Source organism: Peromyscus maniculatus, chromosome 1 (genome assembly GCF_049852395.1).
Source record: "Peromyscus maniculatus bairdii isolate BWxNUB_F1_BW_parent chromosome 1, HU_Pman_BW_mat_3.1, whole genome shotgun sequence".
NCBI lineage: Eukaryota > Metazoa > Chordata > Mammalia > Rodentia > Cricetidae > Peromyscus > Peromyscus maniculatus.
In genome coordinates this window covers 56,736,805-56,762,657 of record NC_134852.1, presented here as the reverse complement: position 1 = coordinate 56,762,657, position 25,853 = coordinate 56,736,805, and the positions used below count along the sequence as shown (strand labels likewise).

Genomic DNA, 25,853 nt, shown 5'->3' with positions numbered 1-25,853 from the left:
AAAAAGTCTTGTTTATTGCTGGACACTTTGCCAAGCTCCAGCCGGGGTTGCGAAGCCTGGCAAGAGCCCAGTGGTTTTGCTGAGCTGAGAACAAAGAACAAGTTTCTATGAAAGTCAAGGAGACAAGAGATTTCAGTGACAATACCACACAGAAGGGAGCAGCATGGGAAGAGACACAGAGGCCACTGGGGCTCTCCCTATTCACAGAGCTGAGGAATGATGTGGGCGTTAGTGGAGAAAGCTGCCTAAGCCCAAGAAAGAGATCCTGGTGAACCCTGTCACTATTCAAATAAACGGATCAGTGCATAAATGACTTCTGGTCCCCTGCTGAGAAAAAGACTCACAATTCATGAAGCCTTACACGGAGGTTTCCGGAGGCCACTGATCAGTGTGGTGGAAAAATTAGTCTTAAACTAGTGGTTCCTTTTATCACATTTAAATGTCAGCCTCCAAGAGATCAAACTATCAATTGAAAAATAACTGTTGTTTTTATCAAATATTCAAGAACATTTAGAGAGAGAAAAAATTCAGCATCAAAGAACATAAAATTTATGGTTGCTTTTGGCAGACAATTATTGTCTGCTTGCAAAGAAACAAGGAGAGAAAGATTTAATAAACAGAAACAAACTGAGAAAAGGCACAGACGGATGATAGATTTAATTAATGATGTCACATAATTGTTATTACTAAACACGGAGATACATTTGTCTAGTGTATTGTTTAAGAAGGCTGACGAGAACCTGGTCATGCTGATTAAAGAATACAGAAAATATCTCAAATAGTCTAACTCAAACTTCTAGAGATGGAAAAACTAGAATTATCTGAAATAGAAAAGAAGATGAGATGGACAAAGTGTCAGCTTTTCTTTAGAAGAGGGTATCATGGGAGGTCTTCCAAGATCTAACAAGGTAACTGATGTAATTTGCTGGAAGCCTGTGACACAAAGGTCTCCATCCTTACCATGCAGTCTCAGCATAGGTACACTGCCACATTTTTTCCTTTGACTAGTCCATTATAACATTAATTTTTAATTTGTCTGTATACACATGGGTATAGATAACTCTGTTAGGTGAACAAGGAGGTCAGAAGGGATTGTTTGGACCCCTGGGGCAGGAGGTACTGCTGTTGTAACACACCAGACATGGGTGTTGGGAACCAAATTCAAATCCTCTGGAAGAGCAGTTTATGTTCTTAATCACTGAGCCATTGCTCCACCCCCTTTTCTTAACATGATAGAATAAATAAATTTTAATCATTATTTAATACTTTTCTTCAGTTAAAATATGTACTCAGTTTCAGATTCGCTGGTGTAAATATAAATTATTGTTTTCTACAAAGGCACATACACAAACATACAGTTTGAGGTTATTATATTTAAGTAGTATTGTGGTTATCATATGCCTAAAAATAATTTGACTGAATATTAAGTGATTGGAATAATGACTTTAAATCAATTATATCAGTTTTAATTCATTTAGAGTTAATTGCATCTATGTAGTAAAATTTCATTATTCATTGCATTACAGTAAAATATTATTTACCACTAAAAATAAACCATATTTTCACTTAAATAGGGCCTTCCCATAAATCAGTGCTCCTTTTTTATTTTTAACCCATCAAGTCCAATTTGTACTGCCCATATATTCTTGGCTGTGTGGACTTCCTTCCACTGGAGCAGACGACCCTCCAGAGGCTGCAATTGTGAAGAAAACTGACTCCCTCTTTCAGCAGCTATCAGTTGCCAATAATTCCCCAGCCAGAGGTGGGGCATATTGTAAGAGCCAAAGACCTTGTATGGCTATAAGTAAACAGTGTTTTCCGGACACATCATGGAAGTTGCACATATTTACTCACAGTGATTTTAACAGCATGCACCAGACCTGTGCAAGCTCATGCCAAACAAAACCCCACCACGGAGGGCGTTAAACTCAAAATAGTATTTCCTAATATTGTCATTATAGAACTATTTCGTGAAAAATCAAACATTTTTTTGGAATTTTTCCCTCTTCAGTCAGGAAGATTGACAGATACAATTGCATATTTAATATAATCAGAAATAATTTTAACTTTGATTCTGCCTCCAGAAAATTAAGAAAACATGCATTCTAAATTAAAATAATCATGCATATCAAAAAGGTTTGCTTTATTGGACCATTGGTTCCACTTTTTCCTTTGTATGTTGTCGTGAAAGCTTGTGTTCTGATGAAATTAATATCTTGGAAAAATTAATATTTTCAATACTATAAAATAGAAGTAGGATGGAAAGATGGCTCAGCAGTTAATATCACTTATAGCTCTCTAAGTGGACCTTAGGTTTTGATCGTCAAAACACAAATTCCAGGTTCAGGGAATCGGACACACTCTTCTGGCCTCAGCAGGTACAGGTCTACACATGACACACACAAACACATACTATCTATAGGAACTAATGTTTTAACAAATGGTAGGAGTGATTTTTCATATGCTTTCTGTAAGCCAGTTGTGATGGCAAATGCCAGGAATCACAACACTCATGAGACTGAGACAGGAGGATTGGTGTGAGTTGAGGCCATGTTGTCCAACATAGTAAGTACAAGCCAGCCTGGGTTACATAATGAGATGTTGTGTGGAGGGACACACACGCACACATACACACAGACACACAGACACACACACATACAGAGAGAGAGAGGGGGGGGGAGTGGGGAGAGAGGAAAAAGGAGAGTTGTGGGTGTACAGAGAGAAACACAGAGGTCAACATGTCGGAGTTTGTTCTCTCCCAGCATGTGGGTCCTGTGGACCAAACTAAGGTCATCAGTCTTGGCAACAGATGGATTTACCTGCTGGGTCATCATTGAGTGTTTATATGAAAATAACTCAATACATATGGAAGCTCTAAAAATGTATTTTACAAAGTTGTTTCTAAATTTAATTAAGCTGTCTGAAAACATAGTTCAAATTAAGCAAATTGGTATTTTAATTTTTTTTAGTGCTTTCAAGATTATTAAGGACAATTTTGTATGTGACATGAGAAAGTATTTTTTAAATCAATATATCCAGTATCTATCAACATATCCATATCTTTTTGTTCATTCACTACAAATGTCATTTGTTCCAAAATAATATCTGCATTAAGGACAAATTAAAACAAAGAAATAAAAATCCTTAAATTCCTCTATGGAGAATGAGCGTGGTTTTAAAAGTAGAGAACAGTGAGATGTCTTTGTGGTGACTCATATCTATCCTCATCTCTGTCAGCTCACTAGTCTATATAGTTCCTTCAGACCTGACACTGATTTATGATAATGCAGGAAATGACATCATCATGATCACTCTTTAAACTGGCAGGACTTTTGGACATTTTCCCTATAGTAGAGATCAGTGTTCACGAGAAGCATCATATAACAGTTTTAGACTCTGAAAAATGGATGCTTCCTGTTTGGCAAAGAAAATGAAAAGACTGTTTTTTTTTTCCCAAGGTCATTTTAACATTCTGAAGTTTCTTTTAAAAGAATGTTAAATCCTAATGTTCTTCATTAAATGAAGATAAATGTTTGTAGTGCATGGGAACATCTGCAGATATTAACTGTGTTGCACAAACTCAAGAAGAGAAGGACTAGCACACACAAGGTGACATATCGACGGGTGTATAATGGGTTTTTCTCCATTAATGATGCTGACTGAACCCAAGTCAGACAAGATTTCTTGGGAGCAATGGTCCAGGTTTAAATAAATAAATAAATAAATAAATAAATAAATAAATAAATAATAAATAAATAAGGAGTAAGAACTGAAGAGAAAAAATTAACCAGGAGATGTTTCCCAGTATGATTATTACATGGATGAGAGAAACACAGTAGGGCGAGCTGAACCCTAACTACAGGTCAGAATGGTGTGGAGGACTGCTAATGTAAAAGCTGAAGATCTAGAAGGAACAAGAAAGAAGGAGTGAGGAGAACATAGGAGAGAACATTGCTTCTTAGACAGAGCCTCCCAGAGTATGATCAAGAGACTCAGAAAACCCTACTGTAAGCATCCACAACATTCTCCCAGTTTAGTATAACAAGAAAATTATACTAAAAGTATAACCAGCTAGTTTAGTTAAACCAGAAAGACACTGTATTTTGGAAGTGTTGTGTGTTCTGGCATCTAAGACAGGATAGGAACTGAATGTCATCAGTTAATACAGATAATTTGTCTTTTTCAAAAAATATGTTTTAAGTATTCATAGCTCTAGAAAATGATCCCTGATGGATATAGTGAATGCTGTATTTTCCTCCTGAGGAAGCCATGCCTAATCTGCAAACTGCTTCTTATTCCAGATGCATAAGGCTTGATCATAGACACACAGTACTTCATTGGAAGAAGCAAACACACTGGGTGATGTGAAGCTGATGTCTGTTCTGTTTGCTCTGAGACCGCAGAGAGTATAAGGTAAGTCTATGCCTTCCTCCATTTCACACTAGCTTTGGAAGAAAACTTGATCCAAGCATTAAATTGCTGTTTTAATCTGTTACAAGATAGAAATGAAAACAATCATATTAAGTATCATGTGCCTTAGGTGAACTTTAATTGCTTCTATTATGTTTTAAAATGTGAAGTGATTATTTCAACTGATCAAGAAGACAGATAAAAAGAAAAAGAAAACTACATTCCTAAGAACATCTTGTTATCAAAAGGGACCTTAAGTGATATGTTTGTGTCTTCTGAATATAGGAATAAGTCTTCCTGGCAAGGCTCTGAGAACACTGCAGAATCTATAGGGGAGTGACTAGTGTCCATACATACATGTGAAGCAATGTGCCACAGCCTTATTGTATGATTATAACTGGGGTTAGGAACTCAAATCCCCCTGAGATTATTTCAAAGAGGTTAAATTTGAACAGTTTCTAAAATCTGATTTATTTCTTTGAGAATAAATGTAGACTGAGGTACAAAAAGAAAGAAGAATGGCGCACAACAATGCAGGATTTCCTAGTAATGCAAAACAAGGCCATAGTGTGGCTGCTTACCATCAAATGTCCCAGGACTAGACTCAGAGATCACTTCTAAAAAATAGCTACAGGTTTCAGCTTGAGCCAAAATTCCCTATTGCTGGCAGAAGTCCATTATTTTCCAAACTTACTAAAAATACAACAATCTGCAGGAGGAGTGGGACCCTCGCTGAAAGAAATCAGGTAGAACATAGTTACACAGAGGAATCTTCAGGTGCACAGCCTCTTCTCACTCAGACCCATTGGAGAAACCCCCAGGTTGCTTTCTATTGAACTTCCTGACTCATCCATTTGTGAGTTAAGTTCTGGCTGCCAGTAATGACAGTTTGGGAAGTGTAGGCTCTCTATGCTGCACAAACAGCCACCTGACCCTGTAGATAAGATGGTGCATGCAATGGCTAGGATATCTGTAACCACAGTTGACACTTGTCATTAAGAAACAGTATTGCCAGTTCCGGCTGTCTCCCGATCATTGCCAGCCATCTATTATAGGGGTATCTTTGTGGATTTCTGTGGGCCTCTCTAGCACTTTGTTTCTTCCTTTTCTCATGTGGTCTTCATTTACCATGGTCTCCTATTCCTTGTTCTCCCTCTCTGTTCTGGATCCAGCTGGGATGTCCCGCTCCCACAGGCTCTCTTTCCCTCGACCCTCGCCCTTCATTACTACCACTCATGTCCAGGTTGTTCATGTAGATCTCAGCCATTTCTTCGTCATTGGGCGATCTCTGTGTCTTTCTTGGTGTCCTGTTTTCCAGATAGCCTTCCAGTCATCCTTGTTCCACATCTATTATCCTCTGGTGATGGGATGGCCAAACACCCTAATAGAACATGAAAATACTCACATTTACCATATGGACATAAATGACAGAAGAGAAAGCAATCTCTAACAGTCACTTTGAATGACCATCAGTGAGCTGAAACTGGCATAGAACAAAAGAATCCAATTTACTGTTACTCAGTAAATCGTCTACAAGAATTCTTTTTAATAAGTAACCCTGTGTGTTATTCATTGCATTAGCCATGGTGAATAAGATTTGCAATCAAACAATGCACCAAATGCCTCAGATATTTAGACTGATCATCCTCTATTTCTTCACTGAAAATAAAGTAATTATTTTAAAAGCTATCAATTAAGAAATGTGGATACAATTTCCTCTTTGCTCTGTTTCTGTTTGATAAATATCACAATCCTTATAACAATGTATGTGGTGCACATATCTCTTTTTATAAAGAAGCATAATGTCACAGGAGAATCAAGAGTGTGCTTGGGTTCAAGGTTACAATACTAACAAGTTCAATGTGTAAATATTCCGCTCATGTATATAAAATAAGTTTATGCTCAGTTGAGTTCTTATTCTTCAGTATTTATTACAAATTAACACCAGTACAAATTCACTGATAATACACTTGTGACTTAAGGCACATTTTCACTTATGAGTAACTCCATAGCATCTTTTGAATCTCATTTATACCTTCAAGTAAGAAATATAAGGTGACACAAAGTTATTCCTGTAGAGCTACCATTTCAAGGCTGTAGAACACATCACAAAAGACAGATCCAAGCCATAAGCTAACACCCCATAATCAAACCAGCTGCAGAGAGCTCTGCAGGAACACTTGCTACACATCAAAAGAGGGAGAAGGAAAGGGGGAAGGAAGAAAGAGGGAGGAAAAGAGAGAGAAGGGAGATTTCAGTCAACCACAACATATACCATGGTAATCCCATTAGAGGGTAATGGAACTGAAAACTTCCTACGTTTGACTGAAGTCTTTGTGGTACAGATAGAGAACCATGTATTATATTTGTGATTGTGTTTGTTATGCATGTAAATCTGCTGTGGTTCAGATCTTATAAGTTAGGTATACTCCACAGTCCTTGACAATAATAATAAGCAACAATGTTACTTGTGTGGGTCACTGGAAACACCAAAGCCAGCAGAATAATGATCCACATGAGGCAAGAAAGAAATCCTAGCCGGGCGGTGGTGGAGCACGCCTTTAATCCTAGCATTTGAGAGGCAGAAGCAGGCGGGTCTCTGTGAGTTCGAGGCCAGCCTGGGCTACCAAGTGAGCTCCAGGAAAGGCGCCGCAAAGCTACGCAGAGAAACCCTGTCTCGAAAAACAAACAAACAAACAAACAAACAAACAAAACCAACCAAACAAACAAAAAGAAATCCTTTTCAACACAACTCAGTTGCCAGTGTTGGCTTAAATTTCAGGAGTCTGACACTGGGCATTTTAAATTTTAGGCATTAAAGTACAGTACAATTTTGGAAAAAAAGTTTCTTGGTAACAATTTTCTCAATCTCATGTGTACAATAAAGCTTAAGACATGATTACATCAAAACTCTTTTTGCAAAGTACATGTGACCTCTTCCATAAGAATGGGTTCTATAGCTTAAGAGCCCCGAGGATGATCTGGTGTAGTCTTATGATTGTGTAGGTCACTAAACTACAAAGCACATGTGACTGTTCCCTAAGTATAGGTTCTATTGACTGAGGAAAAAAAAGCTCAAGATAAAGGTCTAGAGAGGGAAGAACCTGGGGTAAACATAATAGTCTGGGGGATTTGAGTGTGGCATGGCCACTCAGATAGCACAGATCACCTGGCAATTAACAACATCCACTCCCAGCCTTCTGCATAAAAAACAGATATATAGCTCCTCTATTGAGAAGATAACTCTGAATATTTAACATACTGGGTTTTCTAGTACAAACAGTTACTCATGTGCTCTGTATGAATTATTACATTATTAGCTTTTAGTCTTTCTTTAGTTATGATGTTTACTGTAATAATTACAGGTTTATGTGAGAGTCATATGAGCACCAGCCTTATGGATCCTGTCTATAGATTGAAATTTTCACTTGTATTTGCTTTAATTTTATATTATTTCATTTCCTGTATATCTAGAAGCAATTTGTGACAGGATATATATCATATAGTCATGTAAATATATATTTGGTGTTTGGCATGTTGTACCATACAGGACTAAACAGAAAATCTCTATAATGCTTCCACAGTAATCACCTTACATTTAATTTCCTAGATAATATTAATAATTGAGTGGTAATCACTTGTGTATATAATCTGAGTGTGCAAGCATTTTGTTGAGAATTGAAGAGAACAAGTGAGAAAGAAAGAGAAGTTCCTCTAAATCAAAGTGAACCAAAAATAATCATTTTCTAGTGTCATTGAAAGAAATGGCAGAATAATATTGTAAAGGAAATTGCTCTTATTAAACATAGTTATACTTTTCTCAGTAAAAAGAAAACTTTCAAAAAGTTATATTGCCATTATACAAGATTTATAAAAAATGGAAATGGATATTTTTGTGTGATACCAACACAGAGAGTTTGATTAGACTATACAACTGAGATTCTGTGGATGGTGGCAGGTTGAGTGGCCAATCTCACCAAAAAATTGACAATATTAATTTTGTATTGTTTTCCAAACAGTTCAAAATTGTTTCTTTCAGTTGTAAGTTTTACTATATCATTTTTTTCATGTATCTTGGTCCAAGATTTCAAGTTCCAGCATTTATTCTAGAAGATGATTTCTATTCTCACACAAGACATGTGGATGCTACTTGGGGTATATAGCGAGATGCTTTGTATTTGATTAAAATTAATAATCTTTTATGCTGAATTTCATTGTGAGATACATTTATACCTCACTACTGCAAATCCTCAGAGGAGAATTCCAATCATTACAACAGTTCCTTGAGTGAAGTTTGTGGTGCTATTTACTGCTTAGCACTGTCTTCAGAAAAAGGAGAAATAGATACTACTAAACACAAAATTTACTTATTTCATGCACTACAATTTAAATATTACTTGGTGCCAATGTGTATGCAAAGTATGGTAGGAGAGATTTTTATTTCTGATCTATCTTGATGCAAATGCCTTATTATGCACATAATTTATATCAAATCAAGGAAGAATACAAATCAAAGTTTGTATTTCCTTGCATTATAGTGATGCTGTGTGTTGTTAATTTGAGTCTGGGAGGCAACTGTTGACAAAACACTTTAAGAATTTACTGCCAGCTGCTTTCAAAGATGGCATGTGTGAATATAGTATGTAACTTAACTAGATTATACATGTACATAAAGTTTAAAATTGAATAAATTTATATTTGCAGAAAGTTAACACAGCATATATTTATAATTAACTTTAAAATGAGAATTGATAAATAACTACTTTTCCTAATTTGTATACAAAGAAGAGTTATGTACCTTATTGCTAATTTCAAACATTAAATTCTGAATTGTTCAATAAGTTGTATGCATTAAATTTTCCCAAAGAACATCAGTGTAGGATCCTAAAGCCATGAATCTACAATCAGTTTCAAAATAATCATCTTCCTGGCAGGTGCAATCCTGATGTCACTCTCTCAAAGATAAAAGTGACTCATAAGGAATTCAAAGATGATTGTATTGGGGTTTAGTCTGTGCAAGTATCTATCCTAGTAATAATCTCTTTCCAAATTTGGCTGTCCAACTATTGAAATAGTAGAATCAAGAATTTGTGATTTCCCTCAACCCTCTAGTGGAAACTGAGCGACTGTCTCTGGACCTCTTTGTCCCGCGTCCCAATGAGGCTTCAGTGGATTAATTCCCTTTTTCGGTGTTTCATTTTGCCTCTTCTTGTCTTATGGAAGAAGGGTGGCTGAGCCTGGTTCAATAGGGTGGTCAGATCCTAGGTACTGACAGGAACGGATCTGGTAACAGCTGCTGGGAGGAAGGACATGGAAGAAGAGGGGAGATTTTCCCATTTCAAAAATGACTTTCATTGATTGAAGTAAAAATGATGGTCTGTGGAGTACACGATGAGGGATCCTGGAATACAGAGAGGTGGGTCAGGAGCCAAGGGCCTTTCCTTCTGCTAGCTTTTTATTAAGAAGCCCAAAATTGCCATCTTTCTAGGGTGACATGGAGCTAGAGTGTGAAATCTGAACTTTGTACTTTCAGGAAGACCAAGGAAGAATATTAACCTCAGTGCTATTTGCTTTAACCTTGCAGTCAGCAGGAGTTACTCTGGGTGCTGTGGAGCACAGTATATATATAGTATTTATATATATATATATATATATATGTGGTATTTATATATATATGGTATTTATATATATGGTATTTATTGTCTTCCATTTACCATTTAGTTTTATGTTCAGAGAGGAAAAATGACAGTCTTGACTGCATTTTGACTACTTTTCTGTTCTGCAGGTTTGGATCAGGAAGGCACAGCTCATTGTGTTTGTTGCCATTAGTTTACCCATTCCTGTTTGCAGCCAGTATAAAACTGATACATTTTAACCTTGTGGTCTTGTTGATACTGAAATGCTACTCTAGGTTTAATTTTATCTATCCATGGAGGCCAGCTTGAAAACAAGTTATGAACATGGTAAAGATTTTTTATTACTTTGCTTAGAAATGGTCTCTGTGTTGGGTTGAATGAAAATAGCCCCTGTAAGCTCATAGGAAGTGTCACTACTAAAAGGTGTATCCTTGTTGGAGTAGGTGTGGCCTTGTTGAAGGAAATGTGTCACTGGTGGTACACTTTGAGGTTTCACATGCTCTAGCTAGACCCAGTGTCTCTATTCCTGCTTCCTGCTGATCCAGATATAGAGCTCTCAGCTACCTCTTCAGGACCATGTCTCCCTGCATGCTGCCATGTCCTGTAATGATGATAATGAATTAAACCTCTGAACTGTAATACAGCTCCAGTTTTCCTTTATAAGAGTTTGTATGTTTACGGTGTCTCTTTTCATGGCAATAGAAACCCTAAGACAGAGTTGCTACCAGAGACTGGGGTATTGTTGAATAGGCCTGACCATGGTATTATTTGGAGGAATGTGAACTTTGGGACTTTGAATTAGGAAAGCAGATGAATGCTTTAAGTGGGACTAAATGAGTCACACTAGTAGGGTCATGGAAGACAGTAGTGCTGGGGTGAGTTGAACTGTGGGGTTTGGTTCAAGAGGTCTCAGGGGAGGAGAATACTAATTTGTGGCCTAGACAAAATTATTGTGATATTTTGGTGAAGAATGTGACTACTTTCTGTTCTTGTTAAAAATATCTGCCTGAGCCTAAATTAAAGAGCTATGGATTAAAAGCTTTGTCAGAGGAGATTTCAAGACAGCCTGAATGTCTTGCTTGGTTGTTAGTGGCCACGCTTATACAGATCTATAATGAAATAGAGCAAGCTAAGCAAGTAAAAATACAAAATGTACAGTATGAGGAGAAAAGGAGCACCAGGAAGTATAAACAGATTAAAGAAAAACCTTATGCTACATGGAGTGAATGGAGTAGTTATTTCGGAGAAAGATCCCAGCTAACTAAGCTTCCAACTTGTGAAAATAAATTTAAGAAAAGGTTAGGGAAAGGCCTGGTGGTACAGACCTTTAATCCCAGCACTCAGAATTCAGAGGCAGCAGATCTCAGAGTTTGAGGCCAGCCTCGTCTACTGAATGAGTTCCAGAGCAGCTAGGCTTAGACAATAAAGGAAACCATTGAAAACAGAAAGCTGGTGTGCTTGAATTAAGGGATTGTGTTCCAGCCCTACCAAGCAGCAGAACTTAGCAGTTTTGGTCATGTGATTCTGGCTTTAGAGTCCAGGATAGAGGAAAGGGGTTATAGGATCTCTGTCCATGCCTAAGGAAAGCAACTGAGGATATGAGTCAAGGGTGTTCTGAATGGAGGCCTAGAAAGGTCATTGTATGAAGCTGTGGAGTTGATGCCTGGATTGTCTTGGAGACTTCAAGATGTTGGGGATGCCAGAGCTGTGGGATACCTCCATAGGAAACCTGATAACATGAAGTAGAACCAGCCCAAGAGAAAAAGATGCCTGTTGCAGTTGACAAAACTGAAAGGAGTTGGAGATCATAAGAGAGTTTTGACATCAGACACGGAGATGCAGAGTTTGGAGTTTGCCAACCTTGCTTTTGTCCAGCATCTCCTTGTTATGCTTCCTGTCCTCTCTTTTGGAATGATAATATATATAATCTGTGCCATTATATGTTAGAAGTATGTGATCTGTCTTTTTCATTTTGATTTTTACAAGGGATTACAGTTAGGAAATTACATGAGTCTCGGAAGAGACTTTGAACTTTGGATTTTTAAACAGAGCTGATACTATTATAGGCTGTTGGGACTTTCAAAGTTGTACTAAATGCGTTTTGCATTATGATATGGTTACATGCCTATGCGGGGCAGGATATGGAATATGGTGATTTGAATGAAAATGGCCCCCATGAGATCATAGGCAGTGGCACTATTAGGAGGTGTGGCCATGTTGGAGGAAGTGTAGTAATGAGGGTGTGCTTTAAGGTTTCAGATGTTCAAGCTACACCCAGTGTCACTGTCTCTTTTTCTCTTTGTCTGTCTCTGTCTCTCTGCTGACTGCCAATCCAGATGTAGAGTTCTCAGCTCCTTCTCCAGCACCATGTCTGCCTGCATGTTGTCATACTTCCCACCATGCTGATAATGGACTAAACATCTGAACTGTAAGTAAGTCCCCAATTAAGTGTTTTCCTTGATAAGAATTCCCATGGTCACGGTGTCTCTTCACAGCAATAGAAACTCTAGGAAAGTCTCTTTATAATATTATTATATCTTATTTGCATACTTACCAAGTTATTACAGAAGAGAAATCATTTAATTTTTCTCAGGAGTAGACATGTTGATTTTCATGTTTCAAATGGTACCTAGGATGTGAGTAGCTACAGAGGGCCAGAATATTTTTAGTACCCTTCTTTTCTGCCTAGAATTCCCTGAAAGGGTAGCAGTGATCACAATATTGTAACATAAGGAGCTCACAGAGTTTGGGGTGTTTAGGGTGGTTAACATGAAAGTAGAAGTATTCTCTTTGGCACCTCCACAGTGACTGTTTCCTTGGTTGGGCAACTATCTAAGGGAGAGTGATGCATTTTGAGTTCTCTACTTTTCAGAAACTTTATCAAGCTTTGGATTTTGTGACAAGTAGCCAGAGGCTTAGACTATTTGGACAACAATGAGAATTTTTATTTTTATTTATAAAGAAGAAAGATCCAGTGATTTTAAAATTATTGCATTCTCTGTGAATCTGAATGTCAGTAGATCACGGATACAGCTAGGGTGCTCTTCAATCCATTCATGGAGTATGGAAGTGTTTTGAATAATTACTTTCTTTAAACAGCTGATACATAATTAGTACCATTCAAGACTCATAGAGGAGCTATGATTTATACAAAGCATTTGATCTTGGTCCCTCAAGCACAATTTTTCTCCTGGTTGAAAATATGAGGTGTGAACCTGTTGTGATGTTCAAATATCTCTTTCCAATGCCCCAAATATTCCCACTGATAGTGCTTTATAAAAGATAAGTCTGTGGAATGGAAATTGTAAGTGACATCCTCAGTGCTATGATGTTCAGGTTTGAATCTCTTGAATCTAGGTGCAAGTTACTCACAAATCAGGCTCATTTTTAAACACTGTATTTTACATTATTGCCCAGATTTTTTTCATTGGATGCTTGGTCAGGTCACCTGCAGAATGTGATCCTGCAGAGGCTCAGAAAACAAAGCTACAATGCTCACACTATTTAGATGCAGGAGTAATATAAATACCTACAATGCCTCATGAGCAAGATTATGTCAAGTGGTTGTATTAATTGTCAATAACAGACTAAATTTCCTGGAGAAAGGTCCTCAATGTGGGAAAGATTTGGTCCAATAAGAATTAGAAGGCATGATGGTATATGTTAGTCCACAATGGTAAGAGCTCAGGGCAACAGCTTCTTACATGTTGGTGGGTCAGGGCAGGTACAGAATCAGAGTGTTCTGTCCCATAACCATGAGTTCCAGGTGAAGATCTCATGTTCCAAAATTTCGAAAGTTTCCACAAACAGTGCCACCAGTTGGAGATTAGATATTCAAACACAAGAGCCTGCAGTCGTGATTTTATATTCACACCACAACTGTGGCCAGTTGCAAGAAGACAGCAATCTCAAAAGGACACTTTAGAGCAGTGTTTTGAGATTTCAATTAGAGAGGAAAAAGAGAGCAGAGTGAATAGTATAGGAAGAGCTGGTTGAATAACTTCCCATGGCTCTATACTCTAGGGATTGTCCCTCATTTAAAGGAATCTGGCCCTTGGAGATCAAAGCTGAAGAACATGCCTTCCAGTGAGTTATCTGCCTGTCAGTGGTTTCTTCCTGGATGAGCTCTTGGCAGTCTCTCCAGCCTAGAGGCACACAGTGTCTTCTAAGGGAGAAATGTGCTTTTCATTTAGCTTGTGCCATTTTTATAACCAAAGTATCATTATATATAATGAATTTCATTCACTCATATGTGATGTGAATATTGATCAAATGTGTATATGCAGGACTTCCAATCAGCTCTCAGCCTTTATTCATCTTCAAGGCAAAAATACAATCACCTTCCTACTGCCTTAATTCTTCACTCACTACTGTTTTCAATGTATAAAAAACTATTGGCTTATTCACCTATTTCCCAACATGGATCCATGGTGCAGAATCTGGTCACAATGACACAAATGGAGAAGGCAGAGTTTTTTCACCTTCTTAAGCAGAACACACACATATATACAGAGCATGTACACACACACACACACACACACACACACACACACACACACACACTTCCTTCTCCTTATTAATCTTGTTACAGATTTTCTTCCTCAACTATGTCTGAAATTTCTGTCATGAGAGAACTGTTTCCTGCAGAGAATATTTGTGGAGATTGTAGCCACTTAGCAGGGAACATGAGCACAGATATATTAAGCTAATACATTTCTAAAAACTTTACTTTGTGGGGAAAAGGCATAGATGAAACTGTGTAGTGAATGGGCCATCAGTTTTCCAAGAGCCTGTGCAGAGTGACAGGATTAATCCTGAGAGCCATGAGCATCCTTGCTGGATGGGAGGCTCAGAAACCCACTGTGCCTTCAGGACTTAGTCACAGTTGCTGTTTAGGGCAGTCTACACCTGTTCCCAAAGGGTGTACATTATTATGGTCCTTATTAACTCCAGTGGACCCACAGGCAGGCTGCCTGCCAAGCATTGGAGTCATAATTTACATGTGCTTTAGACAGCTCTTTATCACGTAACTTCTGAGTTTAAGAAGAAGAGATTTTATAGTAGTTCTGACATTCATTGGATTGCTGGGTTTAATGGAGTGGGTAACTTTTTTTTGTCTTGTTTTTAGAAACTTTGTTTTAGATTAATCTTTTTAGTCTCTTACCACTAGGGCTTTTTGCATTGTTTGGTTTTCCAAAAACTTGCTTGCCAAATAACTTATCATTGAAAGAGACCATCTGAAATTGATCTCTATTTAAGACCTCTATGTGAAGTCTTATTGCTTTGTGTTCTTAAAGTGGCTCTAAATAGATTAAGAACTTAAACTCACACAGGGGCAATGTGGAGGGAGATGGATAGAGGAACCTCTACTATATATACACAATATAAGTATAAATTTGATGAAGTTGCTGTGTTTCCTATCAATGAAGCAATGAAAGTTCACAATATATTTCATTTATGTCATGAAGTAGTTTAAATAAGTAGTTTAAAATCACTACCCACATGAGTAACAAGTGGTTTATGAATGGTTATTTTCTCTGTCTCTGTTGTCTTTCTGTGCCTCTGTCTGGCTCTGTTTCTTTCTCTCCTCCTCCTCTTTTGTTTCTGTTTAGTTTTACATTTCATATATATATATATATATATATATATATATATATATATATATATGTGTGTGTGTGTGTGTGTATATATATACATACATATGCATATGTATATATCCTTTGTCCTCTAACTCTGCCTTGGAGAGCCAGCCTCCAAGGCAGCACTCTGGGCTCCAAGAAAAATACAGAGTGTTGGTAAAGCTGTGATTTTTCTATCTGAGGGCGAGGGAAAAATGATAACACTCACACATTCTCTTGATGGTTCCTTTATTCTCCTTCATTCTCTCTTTCTCATTGTTTATATATCCCAACAAAATCAGGCAATATAAAAGCCATAAAAAGGTTACATTCCATAGGTAAAGGCATGAGTTGAAGTAGAGTCATCTCAAAAACTCTCATGCAATATATCTAAGCAGCCTTTCATGTGTAAGCAAGGAGCATATTTTCTCAGCCAACACTTTTACTGACAGACTGTAAATTTTAGTTATAAAGAAGGAATCAATTACTTTATTATCTATCTTGAGAGGAAATATTATAAGGACTTATAAAGAAATTGTAACGTAAATTGCTGAAGAGCCCAAGAAAATGAGAAAATTGCATACTTGCAACCTATCTGAGTATATAGCTACTTCCCCCCTGCATTCTTTCAAGTAGGGACATTAAAGCAACTCATGACCATGTAAACATTTTACACTAAAACTCTACAATCAGAAATCATAAATTCTGAATTCTCTTTAAACCCTAGAGTTGACTGTTGAGTACTGAGTTTCAGAAAAATGATGGTAGGGATATCATAGATTCTCTAGTTCATGTTTGGGTACCTTATATCTTTTAGTATAAGCTCATTTGGCACTTTCAACAATGCTTTAAATCTCAAAATATCTTTTCTGTTTGGTGTGTAGCTCCTGACTATCAAAGAAAAACCTATAGCCCTGTTTTTGGGGCTATAGAGTCAAATTATTTTCTGTAACCCTTACTAGACAGAATTATTTGCACAAACTGAGGTCAGGAATGAATATAAAGAATTAATCATTTGCCAGCTAGCAATAATTGTGGTGTTTTGTATTTATGACATAGCTAAACAGCTCAGTTTGCCCTTGTGGAATAAAGATTGATTTTCTGGGAATGTTTATCTTAAAGACCATTAGCAAGCCCTCTGGTCTAATCTCAAGCTATTTTGAAGTTTAGTTCTACTTAATTGTGCAAAAGAAACCCGTGCCTGGCTTCTGGACTCAAATGTTTTCCTGAATCATAAATCTAAGCTGTGATATAGAGCAGCTCCTTAGTCGGCCTAACTATAAAACATATCCTAGTATTTATTTTTATTCACCAAAACTTTGTATCAATTAGACAATAAAGCTGAAGTAGGAAACATCTTCATGACAATCCACAGATAAAAATGCCCAGAATATTGGAATGTATTCATGAGATAAACACACTACAATACAGGCAGTGGGGAACTCTCCAGATCCATAAACATCATATTGGATACCAGGTAAAGATTGTAACAGCAAACATGTGAAGGTATCACAGAAAAAAAAAGATGTTCTGGATTCTGTAGACTTGTGGCCTTGCTTAACAAGGTAAATAGCCATCAGAGAGTTTTTCTTCTTGTGAACTAACACCTAGAACCTTAATTGCCACTTTCTGTTCCTGTGACAGGGCTATCAGCACTTCCCTTAATTCCCTAATTCTGTCAAGGAGAAGAAGACACAGAAGACTGCCTCATACATCAGTACTTCCCAATTGTGAGTACAAAAGTACTTGCCATCTCTCAAAACCTAGAAATAACCAACTGATTGTGGCTTATACCTGTGCCAATCCAAGAAAAGATGCTTGTTCTGTGAGTTTCACGCCTTGGAAATTAGAGAATTGTTCAGAAGAACTCTTGTAAGGAAAGAAATATATATCCTTGAAGATCACCACAAGCTTGTCCAAATACTTGAAAACCTTTCATGATGGAGCTCTTTAGGTGTGCACAAAGCAAGAGCTTTTTCCTAAAGACAAATATGCAGTTATTAGAATAAACTCTTTTGACTTAGTTAAAATAATTTTAGGTACATAGTCTCTACACTATGTTCTCATACATTCTGGGGAAGCATCCATTCTCCACTCACTCACAAGAATTGGAACTTTGAAGAATTACTTTGAGTAAGAGATAAAATTAGAAGAGCTGGAAATACACCAGAAAATGTGCCTTTGACTCAAGGCTAGAACACTGGTGACTGCTTGTACTCAGAGACAGATGATGTGGAATGGATTGACTCTGTACAGAGAAAGAAATAGAAGTGTGTCACAGGGAGATCAGTTTGCTTACATGAATCCAACCTAAGGTGAGAAGCCCCAGCTCTTCTTGAATAAAAAGGAGTTCCTCCTCGTTCTCAGCATAACAATAATCAGGCTTTCCATTCTGCACAGGGATTATAATATGAGTGACATGATATTCTTCCCTTACCTGACAAGAGAAAACAACTTGTTACAATTCCCTGGCACTGTCAATCCCACTCTCTCACAGCACAAGTAAGTGGAGCCCCCACCCCAGTGAATGACTCTCATCCTTCTCTCTCACCTCAGTGTTTCTCCACTTTTACTGCTCCAGTGCTTTGCTGTGCTGGAGACAGCATGTGAAAAGCCTGACGTGTTGCCAGTGGAATCTGTGCTGGAGATACCAGAGAATGAGGACATCAATCCCTCTGGGCCTGCCCCACCAGATATTCTACTAAGACTGCCTTCTGTGGGCCAGCGAGAAAACAACCCTTGTTTTCACCCATCCAGCTGTTACTGGTTCTTATAATCCTCCTCCTCTACTTGCTCTCTATGGTTTTCTTTCTCTCACTTTCGGTGGTTTCCATGAAATGAGAAATGATATTGAAATTGTGTCAATGGCAGGAGTTAAAGCTGTTATACAGGTCATGGGGGAAATCCAGAAGGCTGGTGGCAGAAAACTGTAGATGGAGTGACATATAGATAGGATAAAAGACAAGAGTTGTCCAGAACTAGTTAGAAGACAACTTGGTGAATTACAGAGAGATGAAGAAGGACTTAAGCTGACAGGAAGCTGGCAGTCTGGTACTTTAAACCATTGCTTGTACTTCTGTGCTTTCTGAGAAACTGCAAGTAGATGGCCTCTGGGTTGATTACCTCAGATGGTCTGATAATTATTAATCTGCAAAAGAATAAGCTGGTATGCTTTGGCTTTCTTCCTTGGAACTTCTATGTGCAATCAAAGGGCACGGGGTACACTTTGCTGATTTACAAAAAGAACTTTTGAAACTATCGTGGAGAACTCAATCACCTGTTGACTTTTCTCACCCCCTATTTCCTTGTATTATTACAATAAAAGACTGGGGTTGAGTCAGATCAGGAAAAGGAAGAGAAAACGCACATCTCCAGATCTCACAAGACTTGTCAGCTTGACCAACTCCTGTGTTCCAGTTTTTTCTTGTGCCTGCCAGACATTCCTGCCCTTTGAGACCCTCAAAACTGCTGAGGCTGGTCCCCGGCATTGCTGGGTACTCTATGAAGGCAGAGATGATAAGATGAACCTGATATGATGTCCCTCTTAGTACATCCTGGCCTAGGTTCTTCCCTGCAGCAGCCAGTAGGTCTGCTCTGGGGTCTTGAGGTATTTAATTTATTATTCCAAGGCTTACCACAGAATAGGTGGTCAGACCAGGCCACAGAAGGAATTGAGTCCTCCTCCTTTTAGAATTAGTCAATATGCCTGTCTCCATGTCTCATAGCTGACATTCTGCTTGCCAGCCTGCCTGCTTTTACTTCAATATCTCACTTTGTATATGAGCCAGGTTTGAACTTGTAGGAAGCCTCCAGCCCCAGTTTGCCATGACTGGGGTTACAGGCATTAGCCACCACTAGAATGAAAATTTCTAATTATAGCATTGAAGCAAATTGTTCAATTCAAGGGACTTTGAAAAGCAACCAAATGCAAACTCATCAAATTCAAGGTGGCCAGGCCTTGCCATCCATGGTTCCTTCTGTGGAGTGATATGTATGGACACAGCCCCTGGATATGTTTTCTGGGAGTCATGGGAAGCCAAGGGGGAAGAAACGGTCTCAGATCAAGGAGTCTTCATATCTTTACCAGTACCCCGCATAAGACTCCACATGTTTCTAGTCCTTTTTTGGTATTGTTCTTTGCAGAAAGCAGGAACTGATCCCATAAATCCTCTGGAAGGACCACAGGGTGGAGGCCTTAGGAGTTCAGAACTGCAATGGAAAGGAGAAAGAAGTCTGAGGTTACAGGGCCTGGTGTCCCTGAGCAGAACTCAGCCTGACAGCCTAGAGAAAAAACATGAAGTCATCAGCATTCCCTCCAGCAGCACATTCCTCACTTTCAGGACCCATGATGGAACCACAAAGCAGGCAGGGATTTTCTTCTCCAATTTCTGGCCACAGGTGAGTGGGAGCTGTGAGAGTGGACTTTACCAGCTTGAGTGGATGGAACAACATATTTCTAGGTGTGATTATGAGTTGGTTGTAAAAAAAAAATTTCCATGTGAGTTCACAGACTCAGTGGGCAAAGTCTCCTTTCAACTCAGGTAGGTAACATGAAGGCACATGGGAGATAAACAAGACAAACAGGCAGAGAAAATGTAAACTTCCGCTGTGTCTCTCTGGATATAAACAAATTTTCTTTATCAGTGGTTCATATGTCCAGGTCTGCTGGCTTCTAGACTCTCAAGTCTGGACTTACGTTTCCCTGGGTTCTCATGGGTTTGAGACTGAGTCTCTAAAAAGTAGCTCCATTGGTCTGTGCCTTTCAGACATAGACTGACTCAAATTATTAATATTCCAGAGCTTCCATATTGAAGAAAGACTGTTGTGATCATGTTCAGCCATGTAGACCACTGTATTCAAGAGCTCTGAGACCAAGAGAAACCCTATCAAATTTTAATAGGTTGCAGACAGGATAGAAATGTACAGAGACTTATCTCAAGGTCATAATACCACAGCTTGTCTCTAATAGGGCATGTTGTAAGGATTGGTAAGATCCTTGAGACCCCAGAATTGCAGGGCAATCCATATAAACATACCACCTGGAGAAGCTGCAGCCCAAGACTCGAACTGTGAGTGAAGATGGTACGGAAATCTGTCCTGGGCAGATTTCTTGACTTATCTTGAACCAGTAAGCCCTTTCCTAATTATTTCTCCAAGCCCAGTAGGAACTGAACAGCATCCTCCTGCTCCTTCATTATATTATTTGGATGTGTAGATTGCTGAGTTCAGAAGGCTCAAAGCTGGCAAAGGCTGACTCTCTTGCTTGTATCTGGAATTGTGTAAATTGTGGACTGCACAGGGTCATGGCTGGGGAAAGCCAATTCTCTCACCTGTGCCTACTTGAGACAGAGCACTGCAATTTGGCTTGCAGCTCCTCCTCATTCAAGAGGAGATTTTGACTCTTGCAAGGCAAGACAAGAATCAACCAATGCTTTAGAAACATCAGAAAAGCCAGGCCTGGTGATGTACACTTGGAATTTCAGTATTTGCTTGCTGAGGTGGCAGGATCTCAAGTCAAGTCTATTCAAGCTGTAAAAGTAGATGTTACAAATGAAACAAACAACATAAACCAAATGAGATGAGATACTTGAGAACCTTTTTTTCAGAAATATTTGTGTATTTTTCCTTTAAAATCCTTTATATATGAATTGTGAGTGTGTTTGCACAAGTCCATGATATGTGTTTGTTTGTCAGAATGTGCACGCTGCTGTGTGAACAAGGATGCACAGGTGCTTCAGCACATCTGCAGATGTGACCTGACTGCCTGGAGTGCTGATCTTTCCTGGCCCCTTTGGTCCAACAGAATCTCTTCTGTGCTTCTGTGTCTGCCCAGCTAGCTGTGCTGTGAGAAACCAGGTCTTCTCCTGTCTCCCTGTCCCACCTCACCTGAAGAGAACCTTGAATGTAGAGGTGGCCAACACACCCCATTGTCACGTGCTTTCTGGAGATTCCTTCTCAGGTTCTGACCCTGTCATTGCTAGTGCTTCACCCACAGAGTCATCATCTCCCTGGCCCTAATTGAGGATTTCCTGTGAGAGTCTACCAAATGCTGAAAACATTATCTCATGCACCCAAAATTCTGTTGCCCTCACATCTCTCCATTATGTCCTAAGATTATCTAAGAGTCCAACTTTCATAAAGTAACAATGCACAGCACATTCCTTACGATGGGAGGTGATTCAGTATTTTCTTAATGTGCTTCTTCAAATCTCTACAGAGCTCAGAAAAGATGAGGATCTGAATTCAAACAAGTTTTGAGGAAACTTGTCTGGTTAAACTAAGTTAAAGTTATTTTGACAAGACAGTCAGATGGCAGGAAGGAACGAGACAACACTCATCACAGGAGGTTCTGTTACCACAGCAAAGTGGATCCGTGGAAGCAAACGGCCGAGGACGTGGACAAGGGGAAGGAACATTCTCTGTTGCTCAGTGCTCTAGACCTCAGACACCTGTGCACCAGCACCACCTTACTTTACTGGAGAGCTGGAGTCTGTTTTGTGTGGCTGACCCAGAGGCAATGGAAAACACTTATACACAGGTCATTTCCAAGTCATGGACCTGTGGTGACTCACCTGGGCTTCTCATCATTTTCGTCTCCCCACAGGGAGTGTCTTCTGAAGTTGTGGAGGTTATTTCCTCAAAGCATCCCTGTGGGCCACACACCACTCGTTTCACAGGTGTGCTTCCTCCTGAATGTTCTTCAGCCTTTGTAGCTGTTGATGTCAGCCTGGGGTTCACCTCTCCACCATACACAAGTCTATGCAGAAGAGAGATGAATTTGGGCAAGTCTGGGGAGTTTTGTCCGAGATTTCTTATATCTTCCTAGAATACCTTGTTTCTTGCCTCTTCCTCTTTTCTTTTCTTCTACAGAAAGAGAAACAGATTTAGGCTAATTCTTCAAATCCCAGAAGAAAAGACTTTACCAGCAAAGAGATGAACAATGTGTAGGTCTGTTTAGGTCTGACATCTCAGCATAAGGTCCATGTTCACCTTCATAACACTGGTGTTATGGAAAACAGCCACTTAGACAGTTCCTATATAGCCATCTTCAGTAACCACTAAGACTCAATATTCTCAGCACCATATTGCACTTTGCATGTGTGTGTGTGTGTGTGTGTGTGTGTGTGTGTGTGTGTGTGATAAAGTGCTTGTCTGGATAAAGTGCACACGTGTGTTCAAGTGAGTGTGGAGCCTATCCATTGCATCACAGACTAGTGAGCTCCAGTCTTACACTATGTTGCTGACTCAGATGCAATGGAGACCACTTATGTACAAGTCTTTGCCAAGTCATCTACCTGTGGTGACTCATCTGGGCTTCTCACCATCTTAGTCTCACCACAATGAGTGTCTGCTGATGATGTGGTGGGGGTTATTTTTTCAAAGGCTTCCTGTGGGCCACACACCACTAGTGGTTTAATAGATGTGCTTCCTCCTGAACATTCTTTAGCCTTTTTTAATGCCAATGTCAGGTTGGGTCCCACCCCTCCACTCCTGTCTTTATCACTGCCATCCACTTGCCTGTTTAGAAGGAAGCACCATTTTCCAAATGCTGTGGAGTTTTGGAGGATATTTCTTATATCCTCCCTGAAGGGCTTGTTCTTTGCCTCTTCCTCTTCTGTCTTATTCTACAGAAAGAGAACAGGATTCAGGCTAATACTTAAAATCTCATAAGAAAAAGCCTTGTCAGCAAAGAGATGAACAAAGCATAGTTCTGTTCGGGTCTGACATCTTAGCATTGCATTCATTCTCACCTTCATAACCCTGGTACTATAGAAAACAACGACCACCCCCTTACTCAGTTGCTGTATAGCTGTCTTCCATATGAACTATATCTCAGTCTTCTTTACATGTGTAAGAGTGTGTGTGTGTATGTGTGTGTTGGCTTGTATGGGTGCAAGAGCATGTGTGCTTAAGTGAGTGTAGAGCCTGTTCATTGGATCATAGACTCACTGAAACAGCACAACACAGTCCCAGGACATTGGCTGACCAGGTGACACACAATCTTCCAGCCTCCATGCTCACACACCGACTTTATCTGCCAGGTAGCCTTCATGCTCCTTGGTATACTGCTTTCGGTGTTTGCTCTTCAGGTTCTCAGCTCTTCTGTAAACCATATTTACAGTCTGCAGTACAAAACCCCAAAATAGAGAATTATAATAATTCTAATGTCAGAAAAGAGGAAAGAAAACAAGTGGGGAGAGGCAGCAGTATCTCATGCATGACTTGAACCCCACTCCCTGACATCCCTCTACTCTGTACTGCTATGCTGAGGCTACATCAGTTCCCATCTTACCCAGGATTATGATCTGTGGCTTTTCTCTAAGTAGCTCCCAGCTTCTCTGAAGATATTAGGTAAGCCACATAGACAATGAAGACACACCCTGCAGATTTTAGAGCTTTTTTCAGGGGCAAGATAGTTTCAATATTCTGGGAGATTTCTGAGGTTCTTCACAAGGGGTCTAAAGGAGTAGAGCAGAGTGACTAAGATGTACAGAAAAGTTCCAAATGTCTAATTGAGGTCCTGAGGAAATTTGATCTCTGCATGCAGGGTCTCAGGAATTCCTGTAGTGAGAAGAGGCACACCCTGAAATCCCACAACCCTTTTCCTCCCAGTATTCAGAGAAAGACCCTCACTCTTCTATCAGCTGGTACATTCAGCAAACATCAGCTATCCAGAAGTATAGCTAAGCTGCCATGGTGCATGATTGTCAACCCAGCACTTTTGAGGCAGCAGATAGAGTTTGTGGATCCACAGAAACTTGAGAAAATGGACAATCCTCCTGAATTTCAAAACAGGAAACAGACAGTGGTCTCTTTCTTCCATTCCCAATAACCATATGGATCTTTGCTCATACAGCACCTTAGTGTATTGTTTCACAACATCACCTCAGAGAGCATTAAATAATGACAGGAGAAACTGAGGATGCTCAGAGCTAGGGGAGCTATGCTGTGGAAACTTAGAGAGATGCTGCACCCAGGAAGTCTACTAACCTGCTTCAACCCTCACATCAGGCCAAGAATCAGGAAAGATTCACAATTGTATCAGAAACTTTTCTTGAGTGGAGGGTGTGATCAGAAACTGAGCGTGACAAACTGATGTCTGGGAGGACACATGAGTGCCCTAGTAAGAATAATTTGTCTTTGGAAGGGAGAGGAAATGAGAGGGATATTTACTATGATCTCAGGAGACTGCCTTCATCGTGCAGAATACCAACAGTGGAAAACAAACAAACAAACAAAAACCCCATGTTCTAGGCATTATACAACTTGGGAAATGTAAACTGTGGTACCTGGGCTTATCTCTAAACCTGAGCTTTCTCTTCCTCTATGGAACAGGAAGGTGATGTACCTAACCAGCACACACAGTCTTCTGAAGATCAACGGAGTCATGCCCAGAGAACTCCTCTCCAGTGCCTGAGCTCCTTTGAGTCACATGCATACATCTCCTTAGGTTCTGTTGAACCAAACTCAGGGCTAGGTATGACTGGTGGGACCTTTACTATCTTTCCCTTCCTCAAACACACAACGTTCTTGTCATTGAGACTATAGGAGCCATTCCCTGGGGACAGCTCTGCAATCTTGTATTTATTCTGCCTACCCAAGTATGGTGAACAGCCCAGGGACTGTATTGAGCAACTCCAATTGAAGATGGTCCATAGTCCTCTGGTAACTGTGTAGCTACAGGAAAGGCTAACCTCTTTTCTATACCAATCAACAGACTACAGGATGAAGGGAAGTGGTGTCTGTGTTCTGACACCAACAGCTATACACCTACAACTGGCTGCCTGGGCAGAGATAGTGCAGTTAAAACATCAAGGCAGACACATCCTGTTTACCCTGCCAACTCTTTTGTCTAAAAGCTGGGCCCTGTGGGCACATGCTCAAGAACTCTCCTACTCATGAAATCTCTTATTTGTGATACCACCACCATTGTTCCTCATGTTTTTGAATAGTAAGGAAAAGCACATGTGTGAGCTGCCAGAAATCTGATTAAAAGATGACTTTGTCAAGTTCCATAAGGTCAACAAGGGTGAGAATCATGAAGAAAAGGACAGGATGAGTGAGGAATCAGTGATGGGAAAGAAGATGGAAAGTGCAGGTTGTCTCTTTAAAATTTTGTAGCTGGAGTTTTCTCTCCAGGCCCTGCCAAGCCCCGGCAGTTCAACAGCCCACTTATAAAATAAACACA

General features: G+C 39.4%; 1 protein-coding gene across 1 annotated transcript in view; it reads left to right on the top strand.

The window, feature by feature from the left end:
- The window catches only part of LOC143266973 (STAM-binding protein-like), a 203,351-nt gene that overhangs the window by 136,933 nt on the left and 40,565 nt on the right, over window positions 1-25,853 (top strand). The window contains exons 8-10 of the mRNA XM_076543070.1: window positions 4,302-4,413; window positions 12,383-12,474; window positions 17,309-17,394. The gene's annotated coding sequence lies outside the window, so the exon portion shown is untranslated. The remainder of the gene's footprint in view (window positions 1-4,301; window positions 4,414-12,382; window positions 12,475-17,308; window positions 17,395-25,853) is intronic.